Source organism: Urocampus carinirostris, chromosome 18 (assembly GCF_059441175.1).
Source record: "Urocampus carinirostris isolate Australia breed hairy pipefish chromosome 18, RoL_Ucar_1.0, whole genome shotgun sequence".
Taxonomy (NCBI): domain Eukaryota; kingdom Metazoa; phylum Chordata; class Actinopteri; order Syngnathiformes; family Syngnathidae; genus Urocampus; species Urocampus carinirostris.
Window position 1 is genome coordinate 22,484,220 of NC_142366.1, and position 10,729 is coordinate 22,494,948.

Genomic DNA, 10,729 nt, shown 5'->3' on the forward strand with positions numbered 1-10,729 from the left:
AGATCAGGTCCGTTATTTTTAGGAGGTTGTATTTTGATTCATTAGGGCAGGGGTAAGGAACCTATGGCTCGGGAGCCATATATGGCTCTTTTCATGAGTACATATGGCCCCGAAATAAAATGTAACTGTGGCGTTCCAAAGTCAAGTGATTTCATCCCGATTTTGGTTCATATAAAGCCGAAGCAACTTAATGCAGAAGTTTGATAAGAAACCATTTAAACTGATAAATAAAAACGCTGGCAAACGACTTTGATTGGGTGAGCGGTAGAGGTGAGCGGATCCCTGCACACAATGCAAGGCACTTCCTTCTCTCTCTCTCTCTCGCTCCGTGCAGTCTACACCGAAAGTGAATATGATGATAGGCTTATCGTTTGTAGTCATTTGTGACATTTTTACATAAGAACTTTGCATGCACATTGTTTTGAAACCGTTATTAAGGACAAATTTCATGGAAAAAAATTGCCTCAACACTCTTAACTGAAGGTGGAAGACAAATTGTAAATGGCATATTTACATTGATTTGAGACACCGGATTTGGCATTATTATCATTTCATACATTTAATTAAATCATCAAATGACACATTTTTGTCTAGAGAGCGTGTTTGGCAGTTTTTTTCAATTTTGTCTAAAAATATATGATGTGGCTCTCAAGCGGCAGACGCATGCGGACAGTAGAATAGAATAGAATAGAATATACCTAGAATAGAATATACCTTTATCGTCATTGTTACAACATGGGATATATTGTGACAACGAAATTGGACGTGGCACTCCACGCCCACATTTTACAGTGAGGACAAGGAAATCAAAGAGATAAATGAACAAAGAAGATGTTTTAACTGTCTTTGTTGTATAGGATTTGTTTTCCTCCGGAGGGGGAGGTGTATGAGGGGGTGAGGGACAGACAGAGATGGGCGGATCCAACTACATTTATTCATTTACAGCAAGTTTTTGAGATTTTTCCTTGCCCTCATGTCGGTTTTAGATCAGGGGATGATGTAATAATAACCTGTAGTTTGCAATAATCTGTGGTCTGTGCAGCCCTTTGAGACTCCTGGTGATAAAATGCTATACAAATAAACCTGACTTGACCTGACCTTGAGAGTGGAACAGATTAGTAGTGTTGTTACGAATAGATCTGGAGTCGCGAGTCATGCCCCGCACAAAGAGGATGAATAAATGGAACCAGTATCGAGGTCCGTCTTGTTTTTTCCTCATATCACGTGACCGAAGGCAAAGGAGGGCTCGTTTTTAGTGCTCATGTAACTGACTTGCGTGGGAGCATTTTGAACAGATATCTCTTAACAAAGTATAGACAGACATGTTTAATTAAGCACAACTTTGTGTGTGTGTGTGTTTCACAGAATATAATATAATAATTGGAATTCATTATATGATATATGTAGATAGAACTATCAGATTGTATTCCTCAATAAAATGCAGCCAAGAAGAGAACCGCAGGTTCGAGAGCGTTCTCCATTCGGGCCCCGGTGTTGTGGATTTCATGGTTCTTTTTCAGTTGTTTTCTGCTCCTTTGGTGCCAACAGCCACGGACCCTGATTGGCTGTTGTACTCTTTTAAACCCCCGCCTTCCTGACAACATTCGCCAGATCGTCTGCGAACCTGCGCTACATGCTAGGCAAGCTTTTGTGACTCCTGATTCTACCCTGCCCTGTTTTCCGTCTCATTCCCGTTGCTGACCTCTTTTCTGGACCCGTTTGTGTTTTTGTTCGCTCTCCACACTGCCTTCGCTCGACACATAAGTGCCACTTCAGCGTTCCCAACTATCTGCTACCCATGACCGACGATCATCGAATCGTGGGTGCAAGTCCTTTCCTCCTTCTAAATAAAGCTGAGTAAACAAACACAATTGGGTCCCGTCTCTGTTCCTGGTCCGTGACCGTGAAAGGTTCTGCCCCCTTAGATTCAATCTGCAACCTCAGTGGAACTGTTTAAATCTACGCTTAAAAATACTTCTATTCTATAGATTATGAATGACCTATCTTTTATGTTGGTGAAGTCTGTGTATTATTTGTTATTGCAACATCTGTTGCAGCCTGGTCATCCTGGAAGGGGGATGACCTCACGTGCGGTCCCTCAAGGTTTCTTCATTTACCTCATGTTGAGGTTTTTGAGTTTTCCTTGCCCTCATGTTGGTTTTAGATCAGGGAATGGTGTAGTAATAGTGTGTAGTTTGCAATAATCTGTGGTCTGTGAAGCCCTATGAGACTCCTTGTAATAAACATGACTTGACTTCACTTTACTATTCCCTCTAGCAAATGTGTGCTCCAGTTACACAAGCACATCAAGTTACTGAACACCCAACTGACAAATATAAGGACGATATTTAATGGACAAAACTTCCATTATTCCATGGACATATTTACTGGTTTGTTGCCTGTTAACCACATAACATCTGCGTTACATCAAATGACCAATAGATGTCAGCACTGTTAAATAAGCTATTAAATGAGGCTTCAATTAATTAGGCTTTTAACAAAGCAACTGGCCCAAAAGACTACATACATTCACCGGGGCTTCATCCCGCCATCACGACTGAATAGAGACACATCATGACGTGAAGAACATGGAACAATCACTCAAGGGTTTCTTTCAGGCCCAGTGTTCCAATTGCGCACTGCTCGCACATTCTCGGCGCACAAGAAAATCTAGCCAGCGCTCAAAAATGAGGGCTCGAAATTACTAATTAAGAAGCGACTTAAGTCAAAGTTACAGTGCATGAAGGTAAAAATACACGGGTTCCCCTGACGTTGTGTCCTAAATGCGGTATTTTGAAGTCGAGTTGAAGTAGAACGAAGTTGAGTAAAGTTAGTGAAGTATGTCGAGAACCGGCTTCTTCGGCTCGGCTCACTAAAAGGAACCGGCTTTTTCGGGTCCTAAACGGCCCCTCAGGTTGTTTTTGCTTCTTTAATCCCAACATGACCAAATATTAAGTAAAATTATGCACAAAATGACTTAAAGGAAGGGGGAATAGAACAAAAAAGAAAAAAATACCAAAATGAAAAAGTAGTGAAAAGCTGAGAGAAAAAGAAACAAAAGGACGAGAAAAAAAGAAGAATTTTTTTTAGAAAAAAGCCAGAAAAAACAGAGAAAGAAATGTAGAAAAAAAGTAAATAGAGAACAAAAAGAAAAAAGTAACAGCTCGGAAAAAATAAACACAATGAGATTTTGTTTAAAGGAATTTTAAAACAAAGTAGAAAAAAACACAGAAAAAGGAATAAAAAGTTTGTGTTGCATTCAAATAATTTCCAATTCTCATTTCGATATAGATATCGGGCGGAGCCGTGTAAATAAAAAGTGAATCTTGTTGCCAACATTGTACTTCCACTCAAAAATGGAATTAAGTCCAGTTCTGTATCTTACAACCGACTAAATAAGCCCCCAAAAATGTTAATATTATGCAACAAAATATGTCAGAAAATAAAAAGAAATGGATATCTTGTGAAAGAATTGTAAGAACAAACGACGTTGTAGGCCGTACAACCTTTGCAATAGTACATGAGTCAATTCATTCAAAAGAGAAAAATAATTTTGCATTGCCGGAAACTCAGCTAAATGTAACTTGATGTCAAGTTTTGGACATGTTTGATAATGAATTATCTTGCCACACTTGGGATTATGGTTGCTCACTGTAGTTTCAAGCGTTGCTCACCGACTTTCGCTCAGACCCGTGGAAAATTACAGGGAACATTGTTCATGCCAGAATGACAAGTTTGACTAATTCCAAATGTAGATTCTTACTACATTGAAATATTTAGAGGTGACAGATGGACGTCTTGACAGATGGATAAGAGGGCTTGCCAAGATGGACGTGACTGTGCCGTTTAGATGTTAGGCCTGTTTATGCGTGATGTTTTGATTGCATCTGATTGCGTTAAACACACACCAGACAATATGTCCTCAACTACCGGAGGGAATAGTGAGTCATGAAGTCACATCTGACCTTATTGCATTAACAAAAAAAAGACATTTAGACGAGTGGTTTTCATTTGGTCTAACCCACCATGCCCACCCAAATTATAAGCTTGGACCAAAATTAAGAAAAAAAATGACACCTTTTGAATGTACTGATTGAAAAGCTGACATCATTATGGACGTTTTTCTTCTTTTTGTCTTTTTTCCTGTTTCTTTTTCTATTTTGTTTTCGTTCTTTTTCTGTTTATTTTTGCTTTTTCTTCTTTTTAATTTTTTTAATATTTTTTGTTGTTCTTCTTTTTTTTTTTTTTCCTTTTTCCTCTTTTTCCTTTTTATTGTTTTGTATTTACACTTCTTTCTTGTTTCCTCTTACTTCTATTTTTCACATTACATATCTATAATTTTTTTTCTTTCCTTTTCCACTTTTTCTTTTATTCTCATATTTTCATTTTTCATTTCTTTTTTTTAAACGTGTCCAACACCTAAATGAAAATTGTAGGCAAAATTAGAATTTGATGCTTTGTAATACTTTAAAGCTTCGTAGAATACATAATAGGGCTGGAAAACTTACACCATACTGATCTACTGGTGATCGCAAGAGCCAAGAAGAACTCCGCTGCTTTGAGAGCTTAATAGTATCGGGAAATTTACACCATGCTAATCTACTGGTGATCGCAAGAGCCAAGAAGAACTCCACAGGTTTGAGCGCATAATGGCATCCTGTCATTAGTGCAGCCCTTTGAGACTCCTTGTGATTAAGGGCTATACAAATAAACACGACTTGACTTTTTTCTTCTCAAAAGCCTGGGCAAAAAAAATGAAAAGAAAAATAAAGTTTTTGGTCAGGTTTGCGTCTATATTTTAAAAACAATGAATCGGTCGATTTTCTTTTTTAATTGATAGAGTAATTGGATTAAGAAATCACATCTTTAATTTCCTCTTCTTTATTCAAGTATTGACATTTTGGAAACTGTGCACAAAACAACAGAATATTCTACAGTATGAAATATTTTTTCAAAAGTATCTGTCAAATTATTTCACAATTAACATAACTGCAAACATATGCCTTACACATCCAAATATATAAGATACTTCTCTAAAAACACTGTCTTGAGGCGCCCTCTGCCAGATGTATGTGCTACTACAATCATGTCACGGGATTAAGAAGACATTGCACAACACAATGTGGTCTTGAAACATTGTTTGTATCAAAATGTAAAGTTTATTATTTTTTCTTTTATCCACCCCATTTTGTCCTTAATTCCTTTCCTTTCTGTCACGATGACTAATTTTACCTGTGCCCGCTTGTTTAACGCCAGCCGCTGCTGGCTTCCTGTTTGATTCCCCGTCCTACTTGAGCTCAATCCTTTCACTCGCCTGTTGTCAGTCCGTCAGCGAACCTCTGTTTTCCCAAGGCAAGCATTTTTGACGTTTTCCCACCCGTTTTCCACTCGTCTGTTTCTGATTTCCCTGTTTGTCTCCTGCTAGGACCCGTTTTTTTTACCCCGACCACCTTCTGATCTCCCGTCCCGGCTAAAAACCTCATCTCATCTCATCTCATTAACTGCACCGCTTATCCTCAGTAGGGTCACAGGGGGTGCTGGAGCCCATCCCAGCAATCATCGGGCAGTGGTCAGGGGACACCCTGAACTGGTTGCCAGCCAATCGCAGGGCACACAGGGACAGACAACTCGCTCGCTCATTCACACCTATTGACAATTTGGACCGGCCAATCCACCTGAAATGCATGTCTTTGTAATGTGGGAGGAAACCAGAGTGCCCGGAAGGAAACCCACGCAAGCACGGGAGAACATACAAACTCCGCACAGGAAGTCCGGTACCTGGATTTGAACCCACACAGGAGGTTCCCGAGACCTTAGAACTGTGCCGCGCCGCGCTAACCACTGCGCCGCCGTGCTGCCCGGCTACCAACCTATTATTTGTTATTGTAACATCGATTGCAGTCTGAAAAGAGGATTACCTCATGTTTGGTCCCTTCTCAAGGTTTCTTCATTTTCCTCATGTTGAGGTTTTTGAGTTTTTCCTTGCCCTCATGTAGGTCTTAGATCAGGGGATGGTGTCATAATAGTCTGTGGGTCTGTAGAGCCCTTTCAGACTCTTTGTGATTAAAGGCGTCACAGATAAACATGACTTAATAATGCACCCGGGTGCGTCTTATCATCAGGTGCGCCTTATAGTCCGAATTTTACCGTAATTACTTTTATCAAATAACATGAAAAACACTGGAGATGCAACGGCACAGACCAGAGGTGTGCCCCTGGTTTGTTCTCAATGAAAGAAATGTGCTTTGTCTCCAAAAGGTTAAAAAAACACTGGTTTAGAGAACACACAAAATCAGTCATTTTCCTCACACATCCAAAAGAAAAAGCAGATGGCTCCTTTTATGAGTCGACACATCATCGACCTCGCCGTTCCTGAAAGCCAGTAGGCAATGCTAGCTGTCAGGGAAAATAAACGTAACACGGTCGTCAGTCCGGCCAATCAGTTTTCCTGAAGGACATGCGTGGCATGGGCTGCCCCCGGTATGTTAATGCCATATAGGCCACATCCCTTTTGCTTGATCGTCCCCTGTACTTGACATTTGATGTTTCTTTTTTTTTTCTTTATTGCTGTGTGTCCTTCTTAAAGGCCCGGGGTGAGTTGTGGCTCTTGGATACCTGATGTCACTCTTACGCATGGTTTGGTGGACGAGTCTGACAGCGCAATGTTTGTCAAATCGGCGGGGAATGGGCGAAACGAGGACTGCCGTTTTGCCGGAAATTCTCTTTTTATTGTCCACGCTCTCTACAAAGATATTCGAGTCAGGCATTGGGTTAAAACATCCACACATCCATCTATTATCTGCACCAGTAGGGTCACGGGGGTGCTGGAGCCTGTCCCAGCTATCTTTGGCCAGTGGGCAGGGGACACCTTTAACTGATTGCCAGCCAGTTGCAGGGCACCAGAGACAGACTACTAACTCGTTCATTCACACCTAGAGATAATTTGGTTAGGCCAATTAACCTGACACGCATGTTTTTGGAATGTGGGAGGAAACCGGAGTGCCGGGAGGAAACCAACAGAAGCACAGGGAGAACATGCAAACTGCACAGGAAGGCTGGCAGCTGGATTTGATGACATCAGAACTGTGCCGTGGACATGCTAACCACTTAGCAGCCATGCCACTGGATTAAAACAGTGGTTCTCAAATAGTAAGGTGAAATTACACCACTGTCAGGAACCAGAACAGGACTCAAACGCGTGACCTTCTCACACAAGCCTTTCATCTTACGGGAAATGGAGAGTCATGCACATTAGGCAGCAGTCTGGCGTGTAACGACCGGAAGCCAGAGACTGACGAGATTGATTCCAATTGCTCGAGCAGATATCGGATAGATGGGGTCGATACCGGACAGGACGGGACAGACAGGATTGATGATGAAGAAACAGGATATCGAAATATTCTGGATAAGCTAGACGGAAACGAAAACTGGGGAAAATAACAAACATGACAAAAATGATAGAAAGCCAGAGGCCGACGAGATCGATACCAATTGCCTGAGCCGATATCAGACAGATGGGGTCGATACCAGACAGGACGGGACAGACAGGATTGATGTCAAAACAGGATATCGAAATTAAACAGGACAAACTAGACGGGAAAGAAACTGAAAACCCGATATTAAACAACGGGACAGACAGGCTTGATATCAAAACAGGGTATCAAAATTAAACAGGACAAACTAGAGGGGAATGAAACAGGAAACCAATATTTAACAGGACAAAATAAACGGGAACAATACCGGTCAGGAAATACCGTCAGGAAAAAAGTACTGAGTCAGAACCCACGTCTTGCGGGCAGAAGTTCGTTGACAGACTGACAAAGAAAAAATGAGAGCACTGAGCTTGAAAAGATGAAAAGCGAATCTTTCAATGAGCCGCAGCTGGCGCCACATGGGCGGGGCCAATTGGGCACCATGACAACCGTGACGATTACCATTCTTTATGTTTTCATTGAATGTTTTATATTAAAATTATCATTACTTGTTTAACATTTTCATTCAGCGAGTCGGAGGAAAAATCCTGACAGGCTGCATGTGGCCCGCAGCCCGTCGTTTGCGCACTTTTGATTGAAGCAAAAGAAAAACCCCACTGCTGCTTTGATTTAAGCCTGGAATCTCATCACAGAGATATGTTTTTCTTACCCACAGTGATTTTTGAAAATTTTCCCAAAAAGGCTTCAATGTAACAACATATTGGTCTTCATCTGTGGGCAGATCTATAAATATTCAAGAAGTCCCTTGCTTTAAAAAAAAGACACTCTAATATAACTTTGCTTCCAGCTTTTCGCTTATCTGATCCTCTTTGATTCCTTAGACCAAAGATGCTCCAAATAACCAGTAGCCTAAAATGAGAGTTAAAATGCATACAAATGCGTCAACGAGAGACAGTGCAATGTATGGTTTTATGTGAACTTGTCAGGAGTGCTGGCCTATTAAATGACTTTAGGCAGCATCGGGGTTACAAATAGGACCTAACAATAACAAGCTACAAGAATAATGAATTCACTTTCATAATTCGAATTAGAATTCCCATTAGATAGATGGATAGATAGATAGATAGATACTTTGTTCATCCCCGAAGGGAAATTCACATTTCCAGCAGCATCCCTGAGCTGAGAACATTAATTGTCATTGATAACCGCATAGTGAACATTGTTTACAACAACATTAGACATGGCACTCCAGCATAAATATGTAATACAAAGTTTAAAATAGAAAAAATAAGAAAAACAAATAACTCAGTGGTTCTTAAATAGTGGGACAGGTGGACTTCAGGTATTTTTTCTTTTTAACATTCCAGTGTAAAGTGCAATTTCACCTCCACTACACTAGAGGGCAGTGGTGTTCTCAGTGGCAGAGTGTTTTGTTTATATTAGATCTCCATGCAGTGCTTCAAGCCGAGACGATAAGCATTGATTATGAAGTGTAGCCCCAAAGTGTAGCAGGCCCTAAAGTGACCCCAAGTCAAGTTAAGTCATGTTTATTTGTGTAGCCATCCATCCATTCTCTGCACCGCTTATCCTCAGTAGGATCGCGGGGGTGCCGGAGCCCATCCCAGCCATCTTTGGCCAGTGGGCAGGGGACACCCTGAACTGGTTGCCAACCAGTCACAAGGCACACAGGGACAGACAATTCGCTCACTCATTCCCACCTAGGGACAATGTGGACCGGCCAATTAACCTAACATGCATGTTTTTGGAATGTGGGAGGAAACCGGAGTGCCCGGAGGAAACCCACGCAAGCACGGGGAGAACATGCAAACTCCATACAGAAGGTTCGATCTCATGACTTCAGAACTGTGCCGCACACGCACTAACCACTGCCCCGCCGTGCTGCCCTATTTGTATAGCCCTTCCCAAAGGGCTGCACAGACCACCAGTACAACATGCTCTGATTTAAAACCTACACAAAGGCAAGGAAAAAGTAGATATACATTATGCAAGGCTGTTAGGATAATTAATCAATGTACTGTAGCTTCTTAGTTGGTGATAGATAACATGTTGGATTCACGCTTTATAACCGTGTTTCTGATTCAGATTGGTCATACTTTTGCCAATGCAACTTGGTTTTGAGCTGTTTGCTTAAGATCCAGGAGAAATAACTTAAAAGGTCATAACATGCGTTTACCAATGGCGTAGGCGTCGCAGATTTTTTTAAAGCAATCCATAAATTTGCTGGATATTGGTGGGGAGGCTTACCTTCCATGTCAAAACTACATCCTTGATTCATACAGCACGATAAACAAATATAACATACCTGTCAACCTGTACGTTTTTGCCGTACAAAGTACGTTTATTATGCATTTTAAGATGTGTACGACGTGCAAGAAAATCTGTACGGAAAAACACAAATTTGTCAATGATGGGTACCATCCGGTAAACACCGACTATCACGAAACGGCAAATCAATCAAGTCAAACGAGTTCGCCGCGGTAGCCTCTATCTCGGTATCGTTTTTTTTTCCGTTGCAAACAAAGCGAGCGGTTTGATGCTACTGTGCACATGCGTCTGCCGCCTCGGATTTCATGTGGTAGTTATGTAGTGAAAGGAAGTCCAGCTCTTTTTAGAGAAGCGGCTTTTTCGGCTCAACTCATTAAAGAGAGCCGGCTCTCAAACGGCTCACTTGCTTTGATGCATTTTATTACGAATCATTATTGTTGTATAAAGAGGTTAAGAAAAAAAAGAAAGCATAAAAGGAGAAAATGAAAAAAAGACAGGTTTGTGGTTATCCTTTTAATCAGTATAATATCAATAATGATTTAATGCAGAAAATGAATGAATAATTTGAATAAGAAAATGTATTATTCTACTTACTTATATTTGCATGTATTTTTTTCCTTCTACAGTAAACGTCAAACCTACTTAATTATTGAACTCATGTCAAGCAACTCAGTATCTCACAACAAAATGTTAGTTAACAATATATATGATATAAAGAAATACATGTACAATATAACATGTTAAACTACATAAATAAACACGTTTGAAAAAAATATGGTGTAAGATTATTTTGTATTTTGTAAGGGAAAATTCAACATTTTGTACGGGCATGGAGCCCTGGAGCTTGACAGGTATGGTGTCATTCAAAAATCAACATTGTACCATGAAGTGTCCATTAGCGCAGGAAACAAATCAACCACTGGATGGCGCAAAAGCATCTCTGTTAGAACTTACAGAGCCTAGTGTCAAATTGTTGAACACGGCACTGTACGTGGATGGTTAATATGGTG